Source organism: Pteropus alecto, unplaced genomic scaffold, assembly GCF_000325575.1.
Source record: "Pteropus alecto unplaced genomic scaffold, ASM32557v1 scaffold39, whole genome shotgun sequence".
In the NCBI taxonomy this organism is placed as follows: Eukaryota; Metazoa; Chordata; class Mammalia; order Chiroptera; family Pteropodidae; genus Pteropus; species Pteropus alecto.
Window position 1 is genome coordinate 8,687,402 of NW_006443568.1, and position 14,155 is coordinate 8,701,556.

Below are 14,155 nucleotides of genomic sequence, written 5' to 3' on the forward strand. Positions count from 1 at the left end.
ATTCAGAGTTGGTAGGAATGTGTGATGGCACAACCACTTTGGAAATCCATTTGACAGTATCAGGTAAAGCTGAACATAAATGCATATCCTCTACTTTAGGTAGATTGTGAGTATATGTTATGTTTATATATATATACATACATACATACACACACATATATGTATATGTTAATGTATACACCAAGTTACGCACAAGAATATTCATAACAGCCAACAAAATCATGTCAACCCAAATGGTCATCAATAGTAGAATGGATATAGTCACACAGTGGAATACTATATAGCAAAGAGAAAGAAGGAGAAAACTACTGCCAAAAGCAACAACCTCACAAACATAGTACTATAGAAAGAGGTCAGGTATGCAGCATGATTCCATTTAAAATGTATTCAGATCAGTATAACTAGATCTATCTCATTTAACAGTTGTATAGTATACCACTGGGAAAATATACTATAATGTCGTTTAACCATTCCTATGCCGATAAACATTTAAGGTATTTCCATGCCTTTTGCTTTTTTAAACACGGCTGCAATGGGAATGATTTCATGCAACTTTCCAAACCAGATAATTTCTTGTGCGAAAAATTTAAAATTTACATATTGGATAAATAAGTAGATAAATTTCTTGTTTGTAAGAAATAGTACATGATATCATGTAAAATATGATTTCAGAATTTCAACTGATGGTCAACAGCACAGGCAAACACCTGGCAGTAGGACAGAGTGTGGTAGACAGGCTCTAATTAGGACACTATTTTGGCTGTACCAAATTTCCCAGGAGACTGGTTTGGATAGGAAGTTGAGGTCTAATGGAGAATTGGAAAGCCCATATGAAGATTTTAGACTATATACCCATAGGCACTGGGGAGTCTGAAAATTCTTGATCAGGGGAAATATATTCAGTCATCAGAGATTCACTAAACACACTGGGTAGACATCAGGCTTACATGGCAAGAGGCACTGTTCTATTCACTCATAATATAGGCATCTATGTTCAAAGCAATACATTTGGTAAGTTTTGTAGAGGTTTATATAGAGTTTGCCTACAGGAAGGAGCAACAACTTCTGTTTTGTTCGGGGGAAGCCAGGGAGGGGGTCCAGGTGAGCCTGGAGTTTGACAGGCAGAAAAGTTAAGAGATAACATGAAATCAGAGACTCTGATAGCTGATATTCAAGAAGTGGCTACATCTTAAGTGAGGATCAGGGTGGCTCTGGAACAGGGGTGGGGAGGTTAACTTTTTATTCTATATATTTTAGTACTTTTGAATTTTGCACACACATTAGTAACTTGCCCAAAGTTCTACAGCAATTTCTTTGTAACTGCAACCTATGTTCATAATCACTACACTAGGCTACCTCACAAATAATAATTCCAGGCCTTGTCCACTTGGAAGAGAGAAGAGAGGTGGGTGAGATTTGGTGGCACTCTGATGAAGGAATCAGAGCTCAAACAGAATCCTTAGTTTGAATCCTGGCTGCTGAAAGAGAGTAGTGACAATGACCAAAAAGTTACTCTGTGAAAGTCTATTGATTTGGGGAGGAAAATGATGAATTTGTTTCAAGAAGGGTGAGTTAGAAATTTCGCAGAAATGTTTAAATAGAGATATCCTGTAGACCAATCCCCAAGACCCTTTCAGGGAGTCTGAAAATTCAAAACAATATCCATTATAATGCTAAAAAGTTATTTGCCTTTCCCACTGTCCTGATCTCATGAGTGTAAAATGGCCTCCACAGAGTACCAGACATGTGACAATGAGATCAGCCTGATGACTAATGGCATGTATGCTTTTGTACTCCTGTGATTAAAAATTTTCTCAATTTAAATTTCCAATGCGGTAAATATCAGTAGATATAACCACAGAAATAAAAGGGGTTTTTTTGAAGTTCTCAGTAATTTTTAAGGTTGTAAAGGAGTCTTGGGACCAAAAGTTTGAAATCTTCACTGGTCAATGGCTTTCAAACTTTTTAACAAGTCCTCACAGAGGGAACTAACTCCATTTTACATTGTGACCCAGTATCCACATGTATACACAGATGTATAATTGAGTGAGAGTTTCACAGACCAGTACTCTGGCTCACTATTTGGGATGCACTCAGGGTTTTCTATTTCATTTTTAAAATTAAAATGCTTGTAACAGCTTACTAAATTGATTTCATGACCCACTAATGGTAATGATCTGTAACTTGAAAAACTCTATTCTAGAGTCTAGATAATTGGAGATACGGAAGGGAGATGGAGCATTAGGAGAAGCCGCTCTCAGTAGAACATGATGTATACTTAAAATTTGTTGAGGAAGTGAATGGAGTAAATATATTGTTCTTTAAGCTTCCAGTTCTCTAACTATATAGCATTTATATAGAGCAAAGAAGTTATTGTGAGGATCAAATAAGAAGAAAGTAGGTGAGCTCATAATGAAGGTAAAACCGCTGCCAAGTCACTCCTGAGCCCAACTCCGGCCATTGCCACCCTGCTAGGGAGGGGACGGGGGGCATGATCCAAAGGAACCATAGCAGTTGAAAAAACTGTTTATTGGTGTCCTGAGCTTTGAAACTACAGATGATCATTTAAGAGAACATTTTGAAAAATGGGGCACACTCACAGATTGTGTGGTGATGAGAGACCCCCAAACAAAACATTCCAGGGGCTTTGGTTTTGTGGCATACTCTTGTCCTGAGGAGGTGAATACAGCACTATGTGCTTACCCACACAGGGTTGATGGGCATGTAGTGGAACCAAAGAGAGCTGTTTTCTAGAGAGGATTCGGTAAAACCTGGAGACCATCTAACAGTGAAGAAAATTTTTGTTGGTGGCATTAAAGAAGATACAGAAGAATTTAATTTGAGACTACTTTGAAAAATATGGCAAGATTTAAACCATAGAAGTTATGGAAGACAGGCAGAGTGGAAAAAAAAGAGGATTTGCTTTTGTAACTTTTGATGAACATGATACAGTTAATAAAATTGTTGTTCAGAAATGCCACACTATTTAGTGGGCATAACTGTGAAGTGAAAAAAGCCCTTTCTAAATAAGAAATGCAGTCTGCTGGTCGTGGTGGTGGATCTGGAAACTTTATGGGTTGTAAAGGAAACTTTGGCCGTGGTGGAAACTTTGATGGAAGAAGAGGCTATGGTGGCAGAGGTGGCAGCAGAGGTAGTTACGGAGGAGGAGATGGTGGATATGGAGAAGATGGTGGCAACTATGGCGGTGGTCCTGGTTATAGTAGCAGAGGAGGCTATGGTGGTGCTGGTGGTGGACCAGGAGGGTATGGAAACCAAGGTGGTGGGTATGGTGGTGGAGATGGGTATGATGGTTACAATGAAGGGGGAAACTTTGGTGGGAACTATGGTGGGAACTATAATGATTTTGAAAATTACAGTGGACAACAGCAATCAAATTATGGATCCATGAGGGGGTGCAGTTTTGGTGGAAGAAGCTTGGGCAGTCCCTGCAGCGGTGGTTATGGATCTGGTAGTGGAAGTGGTGGATATGTAGCGGAATGTTCTAAAAACTCCGAAAAAGGCTATGGTTCTTAGCAGGAGAGAGAGCGAGGAGTTGTCAGAAAAGCCGCAGGTTACTTTGAGACAGTCGTCCCAAATGCATTAGAGGAACTGTAAAAATCTGCCACAGAAGGAATGATGATCCATAGTCAGAAAAGTTACTGCAGCTTAAACAGGAAACCCTTCTTGTTCAGGACTGTCATAGCCACAGTTTGCAAAAAGTGCAGCTATTGATTAATGCAATGTAGTGTCCATTAGATGTACATCCCTGAGGTCTTTCATCTGTTGTAGCTTTTTCTTTTTCTTTTTCTTTTTATTACAACAGGTATATTGCCCTGTAAATTGTGGTAGTACTACCAGGAAAAAAAGTTAAGAAATTTTTAATTTTCAATATTTGTGTAGTTCAGTTTTTCTACAGTTTAATACAAAAACTTTAACAAAACGCAATTTCGAAGGTGTTTCCTATGAGTTAACAAGTAAAGAAGATTATTGTTAATTACTATTTTGTATGAATTTTGTTGAAGTTAACTGTAAAGGAACATTTGCTGACTTGCAATCAAGGGTAAGCTATTCTCCTTATTTCCAAACCATGAAATGAATGGGCTCTGACATGTGGAGAGAATAGAAATTTGTATGTTTGCAATATGTGTTTTAGAGATATAGAATTGGATATTTAAATTAGCATACTTGTGACTTTAATCACATTAAGATTTATCTTCAAATGAAAAATCTCAAAACTCAAAAAAACAAAACAAAACAAAATGTAGGTGCAGTCTCTTTGTATACTGTAAAATATTACATAGATAAAAGGGTTTATAAAAAGCTGGTTGAAATGGATAAAGATCACTAGCCTTAAAATCAGAAAACTTAGTTTTAAATCCAAGCTCCACCATTACCACTGACATAGGTATTATTAATAAAACATTTATTGAGGGCTTACTGTATGGCTGGTATGGGGCTAAGCTTTATTGAATGTTTATCTCATTTAACTCTTTCCATGACTTTATTTTGTGGGCACTGTCCTATATTGTACTCATTTTACATACAGAGAAACTGAGGCTTGGAGAGCTTAGATAATGTACAAGTTTACTTAGTGTAGAAGACTTTTTCGTTTGCTTGTTTGCGTATCTAGTATCTAATCCCTTTTCTTCTTTGAACAACATTTGGAATTTCTTTAGGGAATCACCTCTCCCATACACTTAGTCCATATGATTTGGGGAAACTACCTTCACATCTTGAATTCAGGGTTGTATATGTAACTAGGTTGGCCAAGCAGCAGGCCACAGTGATTGGTTGAAGTATGGTCATGTGACTCAAATAGGACCAATCGGAGCTAACAGAGGGGCTTTTTCCTATAATGGTAAGGACCTGTCTCTTTCCTCTGGATTAGTAGCTATGAATAGTTCCTCTAACCCTGGAGCTACAGTGGCTACAGGGTCAATACTGGGTGAGCCCTCTCCTGAGGATGGATCAACACAGAATAAAGCTGAGATATGGAGAGAGAGAGGAGGAAGGGAGGGAAGGAGGAAGGGGTAGAGGAAGAGGGAGGAAGGGAGGGGGAGACAGAGTCTGAGAGAGAGAGACAGACAGACAGACAGACAATCTCATGATACTTTAATAAACATTCATAGGTTACTTTTAAGCATACAATTTACAAATCACTTAAATTACTTAATATACTGACAGAGGGGCTTTTTCCTATAATGGTAAGGACCTGTCTCTTTCCTCTGGATTAGTAGCTATGAATAGTTCCTCTAACCCTGGAGCTACAGTGGCTACAGGGTCAATACTGGGTGAGCCCTCTCCTGAGGATGGATCAACACAGAATAAAGCTGAGATATGGAGAGAGAGAGGAGGAAGGGAGGGAAGGAGGAAGGGGTAGAGGAAGAGGGAGGAAGGGAGGGGGAGACAGAGTCTGAGAGAGAGAGACAGACAGACAGACAGACAATCTCATGATACTTTTGAGCCCCAGGATCTAGCCTGAAGACAAACAAATACCCAAGAATTTTCAGTTACAAGGGCTAATACATTCCCTTTTATGCTTAAGTCAGTTAATTTAATTTAGTTATTTAACAAACGTTTATATAGCATTTACTAAGTGCCAGGCACTATTCTAAGAGCTTTAGAATATTAACTAATGTACTCTTCTTAACAACTTATGAAGAGAGTTAATATAATTTATTTTCATTTTTAAAATGGTAAAACTGAGGCATAGGGAGGCTAAATAACTTGTCTGGCTTGCTCTTGATATTTTTGCCCTTGGAACCTGTCCAGGATCTGATCTGACTCCACGCAGATTCCACAAACTTACTTAAAGACTTATCTTTATTACCATATTCACAAAACTTCTGTACTATTATTCACTTAATAGTTTCCCTTAACTCCACTTTAAATCAATTCACTTCTTTGATTTGTTTCAGACTATAATATCAGTGAAATCATGAGTTTGATGTCTCACGCGTATTTTTCTATGAAAAAGACATTAACTATTAACATGTAAAATGTTTATCCATGTGTCAACTAAAATCATTGAGTACCCCGGCCCTTCCTTCGTCAGCTTCCCCTTCACTCACTGATGCCTAGTTTCTTCATGTGTAAGATATCTCTTTAATAATATGTCCCTCACAGGATTGTTTGAAACAAATGAGGAAATAACTGAGGCACTGCTTTGTGGATTGCAAAGCACTGAACAGAAGGGAGGCATTTTAATGATGTGCCACATGTTAAGATGACAGACTCCTCAGGAGCAAGGATGAGGATTTTGGTTTGTGACCTCTCGAGCTTCATCTTGTCACAGTCTCTGGCTCTTGGCTACATGCCAGCCTTACTAGGCTCTTTTTATGTCCTCAGATGGGCTCTGCCTTCTCCCATTGGAAGATTTTTGCTCAAGCATTCTCTCACACTGAAACATTCTTCACACTGGGGCAGATGCTCTTGCAGAATCTTGCCAGCCCACCACCAAGAGATGAAGTCTCTTTCCCCTTCCCTTGAAACTGAGTGGGACTTTCTGACTGCCTCAACCAATAGAGTGTAATAGAAGTGATGCTTAGTGACTTCCGAAGTTGGGTTATAAGAGATGATGTTGATTCTGCCTGGCTTTTAAGATGTTTGCCCTTGGAACATGAGGAAACCCAAACAGGCTCATGTGCACATGAGCTGAGGCCCCTTGCCAACAGCCTCCATCAGTTACCAGGTAAGTGAGTAAATGAGCCCGTAGATGACTCCAGGATTGAGCCTTTAGATCTTCCAGCTAAGGCCCCAAACACTGGTGCATCTGTGGTGCTCTGTCTGAATTCCTGACCCAGAGAATTCGTGATAGTAATAAATGGTTGTTTATGCCAAGAACGTTTTGGGGAATTTAATATGCACCCACAGTAACTAGAACATCTCCTCTCTGCCTGGCTAACTCCTACTTACCCTTCAGCTCTCATCTGAAATGGCTCCCTGAACAAGACTAGGTTAGATCCCTAGTCTAACATAGGTCATAATCTCCTATAGCATCCTTTACTTCCTCTTTTGTAACACTTACCACACCTGCAGTGATGTTTTTCACTATCCACTTTTGATACACCGTGAGCCCTATGAAGACGGGGACCCTGTCGCAGAAGCTCCAGCAGCTAGCCTGGTGGATATATCCCCATGGGCTGCTCTCAGTAAATACTTATTGAATGCATGAAAGGATATTTTGTCCCACAGTGTCTACCACAAATGTAGCAAAGTTAGACCTCCCCTTGAGGGTTCAGGAATTATTTTTGGCAACATTCCTGTGTGGACTTCTCTATTACAGCCAGAGTGGTCTCGAATAACTGTGTAAATGCTTTATGTTGCCATAAAAAGATGTCCAAGATATTTTGTTCAGTAATGAAAAGCAAGCTTCAAGAAAGTTTATAGGCTTTCACCTCCACTTCCGATGAAGGAAGTAGCAAAGAACATTACTCCCACCTTAACAAGGAGAAAAAGGCAGATAATCTACAAAGTCATAACTATTCTTGAGTGCCTCAGAGAGCTGAGGTTGCAAGGCAACCAAGTCAGTTGAATTTCAAAGAGGGAGAAACCTCTCAAAGGTGAGATAGACACACACATTATGTCACGTTTGCCAAGGAACAGGATAAAGAGATGGCTGCCAGACAAACAGGTAAAAAGAAATTAGCTAAAAATTTTTAAGACCAAGTATGGGCTAGTATGTTGGTTTGGATACAGATTGGGGCTCCAGATACCAGAGAAGTTTTCACTTCCTCTAGGCTCTTTGTCACAGGCCTCCGGTGGGTGCTCACAAGAAAGGCTGGAGGCAGAGCGGGAGACCAGAGAGAACCCCCTCTGTGGCACAGGCGTTCAGGAGATAATTGGCTGCTACTGAGGAATGAACATAAAGTTCCTCACGCTTCTCCGGACCCTTCTTTTCAACAGAGCAAAGACATTAAGCTTTTGGGGGAGGGGAAGCAAACTGTCTCATGCCAGGTCTTTCTTAGCAAAGACTTATTATTACTTCTGGGGGAGGAACAGCAGCCAAGTTTGCCTGGGGTGGGGGGCGTGTAGAAAATGTTCACCCCACAACACAATCAAGGCCCCACTGCAGCCAGAGGAAGGGCAGAAGCAAAAACTCTCTACCTTTCTTTGCAGGAGGGACAGGAAACTCTTGGGCCCAGAATCCTACAGCTATACCAAGCCGAGGTTGGCTAACACTGTAGAATTTGGCTGCCACAGAAGGAGGGGCAGGGATGCTGAAAACCCTCCAGCCTGAGGCCCAGATGCATAGAGCCTGCCTAAGACTGTGGCTGGATCAGGACAACAGAGAAACCCACCTTATTCCTTGCCACCATGACCAGCATAGTACCAAGTAACAAGCAACAACAGGCTACCACAAGAGAGGGGCGAGAGTGTGCAGAAAGCCCTCCTCCGTGGTGCAGGTGTGCAGGATGGCTGAGCTGAGAGGGCAACAAAAACAAAAGCTGGAAAAATCCATTGTCAACAGACCTACAATGAAAAAAGGTAATGCAAGTTCTTTAGGCAGGAGCATGATATCAGAGAGAACTTGGATCTACACGAAGAAATGAGTATTGCAAATGGTAAAAATAAAAGAGGAGACATTTTTCTTATTTTCAATCTCTTTAAAAATAATGAACAGACGAAAGCAAAAATAGTCAACAATATCTTTTGTGGCATTTATAACTTATTTAAAAGTAAAATGCATGACAATAATGGTACAAAATGCGATGGGAAGAAACTGGAAGTATATTGATGTCAGATTCTTACACTATATGGGAAATGGTAGAATATTCTTTGAAGGTAGACTGTGATGAATTAAATACGTATATTATAAAAACTGGGGTAACCACTAAAATTTTTAAATAGGTATAATTAGTAAACCAATAATAGAAATAAAATGGAATCATTAAAAATACTCAGTTGATACAAAAAGTCAGGAAAGGAGGAAAATAGGAACAAAGAACAGATGGGGCAAATAGAAAACAAGTGGCAAGACAATTTAAATTGAACCAAATAAAAAATTACATTAAAAATGATCTAAATAGCTCAATTGAAAGCAGAAATTATCAGATTGGAATGAGAAAGCAAGACTCAACTATCTTTTGTCTACCATAAATCCACTTTAAATATAAAGACATAAGTAGGTTAAAAGTTAAAAAAAAAATTAAAGGTTGGAAAACAATGTTGTTCTTTAGTGTTTCCATGCTAACACTAAAAAACAGGAAGTGGAGTAGTTATACTCCATTAGACAAATAGACTTCAGAAAAAGTAGTATTATCAGGGATAAAAAGGGACAGTACATAATTATAAAAGAGTTAATTTATCAAGAAGACACAACAACTTGACCCGACAGAACATTTCAACATTTCACCCACCAACAGCAAAATGAACATTTCAATTCAAATGTACATGGAACAGTTATCAAGACACACTATGTTATAGATCATAAAACAAATTAAACAACATGCTTCTAAATAACCCATGGATCAAAGAGGATGTCACAAAGAAAACTAGAAAATATTTTGAATTGAATTATAATAAAAACATCGCAGCAAAATTTGTGGGACACAGCTTAAAGCAATGCATAGGAGAAAATTTACAGTATCAAACTTAGAGAACAAGAAAGGTTTTAAATCAATAACCTAAGCTTCTACCTTAAGAAACTGGAAAAAGAAGAGTGAATTAAACCTAAAACAGAAGGAAGAAAATAAGAAAGAATAGGAATTAATGAAATTGAAACTAGATAATAATAAAGAAAATCAGTGAAGCCTAAAGCTCTTTCTTTGAAAGGATCAATAAAATTAATAAACCTATAGACAGACTGATCAAGGGAAAAAGGAGAAAAGACAAACTTCTAAAGCCATGAATAAAAGAAGGGGCATAGATACATAGCTTGCAGATATTAAAAAAAAAAAATAAGAGAATGTTATGAACAACTTAATGCCACTAAATTTGCTAAGTTAGATGAAATAGACAAATTACTTGAATGACACAATCTATCAAAGTTCACTCTAAAATAAATAAATAGTCTATTAAAGAAATTGAATGTGTAGTTAAAACCTTCCAAAACTCCAGACCCAGATGACTTCACCGGTGAAACCTACCTTAATTTTAAAGAAGAATATATATTTATATATACCTGAAAATTCAAGAGGAAGAATCACTTCTCGGCTCAATTTTTTGAGACCAGCATTATCCTAATACCAAAACCAACAAAGGCAGTAGAAGAAAAGAAAATCACAAACCAATATCTTTCATGAACATAGTTGAAAAAAAACTTAAAAAATATATTAGCAATCAAATCCAGCAACATATAGAAGGATAATACATCATAACCAAATGGGATTTAGCCTAGGAATATAAAGTTCATTCAACATTTGAAAACCAATCAATGTACTTCACTAAATCAACAGACTAAAAAAATCATACAATCATCTTAATATATGTAGCAAAAGCATTGGCCAAAATTCAATACCCATTAATAATAATAATAATAATAATAAGCTCTTAGCAAACTAGGAATAATAAAAGGAAACTTAACAATAAGCATGTATGAAAAATCTACAGCTAATATCATATTTAATAATGAAACACTGTTTTCCCTCTATGATTAGAAACAAGATCTTACCACTTTTATTCAATCTTGTACTGGAAGTTTTAATCAGTGCAATAAAGCAAGAAAAAGAAATGTAAGGCACATACATAGACTGGGAAGGAAAAAACACAATTGTCTTTATTCACAGCTGACATAACTATCTACTAGAAAAGCACGAAAATCTATTCATAAACTACTAGAACTATTAAATGAGTTAACAAAGTTACAGGGTACAAAGTCAATATCTAAACCATCAATTACATGTCTACTTACTAGTAATAAACCATTGAAAATTGAAAGTAATTATATTTTATTATTTTTGTATTTTCATTTTTTACCCAAAGCAATATATAGATTCAATGCAATCCCCATCAAAATCCCAATGGCACCCTTCAAAGAAATAGAACAAAAAATCAACAGATCAGCATGGAATCACAAAAGACCCCAAACAGCCAGATCAATCCTGAGAAAACAGAGCAAGGCTGGAGGTACACTCCTCCTGACTTCAAACTATACCACAAAGTGACAACAATCAAAACAGCATAGTATTGGAAGAAAAATAGCCACATAGAGCAATGGAACAAAATTGAGATCTCAAAAATAAACCCTCATATTTATGGTCAAATAATTTTTGACAAAGGAGCCAAAACACACAATGGAGAAAGGAAAGCCTCTTCAACAAATGGTGCTGGGAAAACTGAAAAGCTACATGCAAAAGAATGAAACTAGACCGCTATCTGTTACCATACACCAAAATTAACTCAAAATAGGTCAAACACCTAAATTTAAGACCCTAAACAACAAATTGCATAGAAGAAAACATAGGTACTAAACTCATGGATCTTGGATTTAGAGAGGATTTTGTGAATTTGACATCAAAGGTAAGGGAAGTAAAAGCAAAAATAAATGAACTCTATCAAACAAAAAGCTTCTGCACAGCAAAAAAAACCATCAACCAGACAAAGGGGCAACCAACTGAATGAGAGAACATATTTGCAAACAACACCTTCGATGAGGGGCCAATATACAAAATAACAAGTTATTCTCAACGTTGCAGTTAGAGCGATCCTTTAAAAACAAAAGTCTTATCAAGTAACTTCCCTGCTAAAAACCATTCAATGGTTCCCTATGTCATTTAGAGTGAAAGCCAAAATTGTTCCAATGGTCTTTGAGATCCCATACTCTGTGGACCTTCTCCCTCTTCATGGTGACCTCATCTCCTCCCATTCTCCCATACACAGGGAGCCATCCAGCAACACCTGATGACTTGCTCTTTCTCTCCTTAATTATTCCACACAGGCTTCTGCCTCTGGGCTTTTTCACTGGCCAGTCTCTCCTTGGAATTCTGCATGGTCAGTTTCCACACTTTCTGCAAGTCTTTATTCAAATGATAGGCCTACTCTGAAAAACCCATGCAGGATTATAAACTACTGCCCAGTCCCGCTGAATCCCATATCTTTCTCTTTTTCTCTCTCTTCCTATGGAGCTTAACAGTTTCTAATATAATATATAATTTACTACTTATACTTATTGTTTGTCTTCTCTATTAGAATTTACGCTTGTCAACATTAATATATCTTAAGTGTCATACAGGTTTGTTGAATGAATGAACAAAAGAGTAAGTGGTAATAGTGACTCTACAAAATGAGTACAGCTGGTTAGCAGGTTTTTAAAGTCAGGAAATTCTTCAAGGAAGTATATGAAATGTATTACTGTACATCGGTCCTTTGGCATGCAGATATAAGTGTTTGGAATCATAGGGATCTAAATTTCTTTCCCCATGAATCAATCACCAAGATTAAAATATAAATTTAAAAGCAATAAATATTACCACTTTAATGGTATAATGTCCCATTGCAGCATAATATCTGTATATCCTCTTTCCATTCACCTTATAGAACCCCAGAATAAACAGAAACAGTTATAGAAAATTATAAATGGACAAATTCTGTTTTCAGAACTTTTTGTTCTTCCAATCTGATCAGCATATCCTTGAAAGTTTTCTTCACCCAGAGAAGCACTTGATGTATGCATTTCTATATACTAGTAATAAACCATTGGAAATTGAAAGTAATTTTAAAGTACCATTTGCAATAGAATAAACAAATATGTAATACTTAAGGATATATCTAATAAAATATGTGAAATATTTATATGCTGAAAATTATAAAACTATGAGAGATACCAAAGAAATTCTAAATAAATGGAGAGATATACCATGTTAATGTATTAGAAGACCCAATATTGTTAAGATGTCAATTCTCCCCAAACTGATCAGTACATTCAATATAATTCCAATCAAAATCTTAGAAGGTTTTTTAATATAATTTGATTAGCTGATTCTAAAATTTATATAGAAAGGAAAAGGAGCCAGAATAGCTAAAACACTGCTGAAAAAGAACAGAGATGGAGGAGTCACATTACCTGATTTCAAGATTTACCATAAGGTTACAGTAATAAAGATAGTGTGATATAGGTGAATGGGTAGATATTAAAATCAATATTACTGAATAAAGACCCATTTGCATATGGTCAATTGATTTTCAATAGAGTTACAAAGGCAATTCAATGGAAAAAGGATAGTTTTTTCAACAAATGGTGCTGGAACAATGAAATGTCCATATCCAAAACTATGAACCCTGATCCATACCTTGTACCTTATATAAGAATTAACTTAAAATGGATCATAAACTTAAATGTAATACCTCAAACTATAAACTTATAGGAGAAAATGGAAAAGTTTTATGACTTTGAGTTAGGCAAAGATTTCTTAGATATGACAACAAAAGCATGATACATAAGGAAAAACATCGCTAAATTGGACTTTATCAAAATTAAGAACTTCCGTTCTTACAAAGTTACTGTGGAATGAATGAACAGACAAATCACAGATGGAGAAAATATTTGCTAGTCACAAATCTGATAAAGGACTCAAAACTCAAACTGGTATTGCTATATGCCAGACACTATGCGAGGTGCTAGGGGCATAGAAGTAAATGAGACTGACACAGGTTGTAGCTCCATGGGGGAGACTGAGACAAAGATTTAAAAAGGAAAGACAATGGAGTACGAATAGCCCCAGGCTAGCAGAAGTGTGAGGAATGATTGAGGCACACAAGAGCCTTCTTAACCTAGCTTTGAGGATCATGAAGAAAGGGTGACCCAGGAGGGAAATTTGAACGCAGGCCTCCCAGGAAGATCCACAATATAAATACATTATTTTAGTTGATTCACACATACCAATTTTGCCTTTTCACAAAATTCTCCAAAATCCTTGCTATTTAAAATGTGCTCTGGGACCAACCACACAGGCACCACCAAAGAGCTTGTTAGAAACGTAGGTTCATAGTGCCACCTCAGACCTACTGAATCAGAAACTGCATTTTAACTAGATATGTATACACATTAAAGTTTTTAAGACACACTGTTCTAAGGTACCTTGATTACAGAAGCTGGGTTTTTGGATTCAGTACCTTAGGCCCATTAGAATGTCAACTCCATGAAAGAAGGACTTTTTTCCATCTTATTTTCTTCTGTATGCCCCAGTGCTCGTATACAGTTAAAAATTCAGGCTGA

The 14,155-nt window shown here is 37.2% G+C and overlaps 1 pseudogene; it reads left to right on the forward strand.

The window, feature by feature from the left end:
- Positions 1-1,721: 1,721 nt before the first annotated feature.
- LOC102883103 lies at positions 1,722-3,534 on the forward strand (annotated as a pseudogene).
- Positions 3,535-14,155: the final 10,621 nt, after the last annotated feature.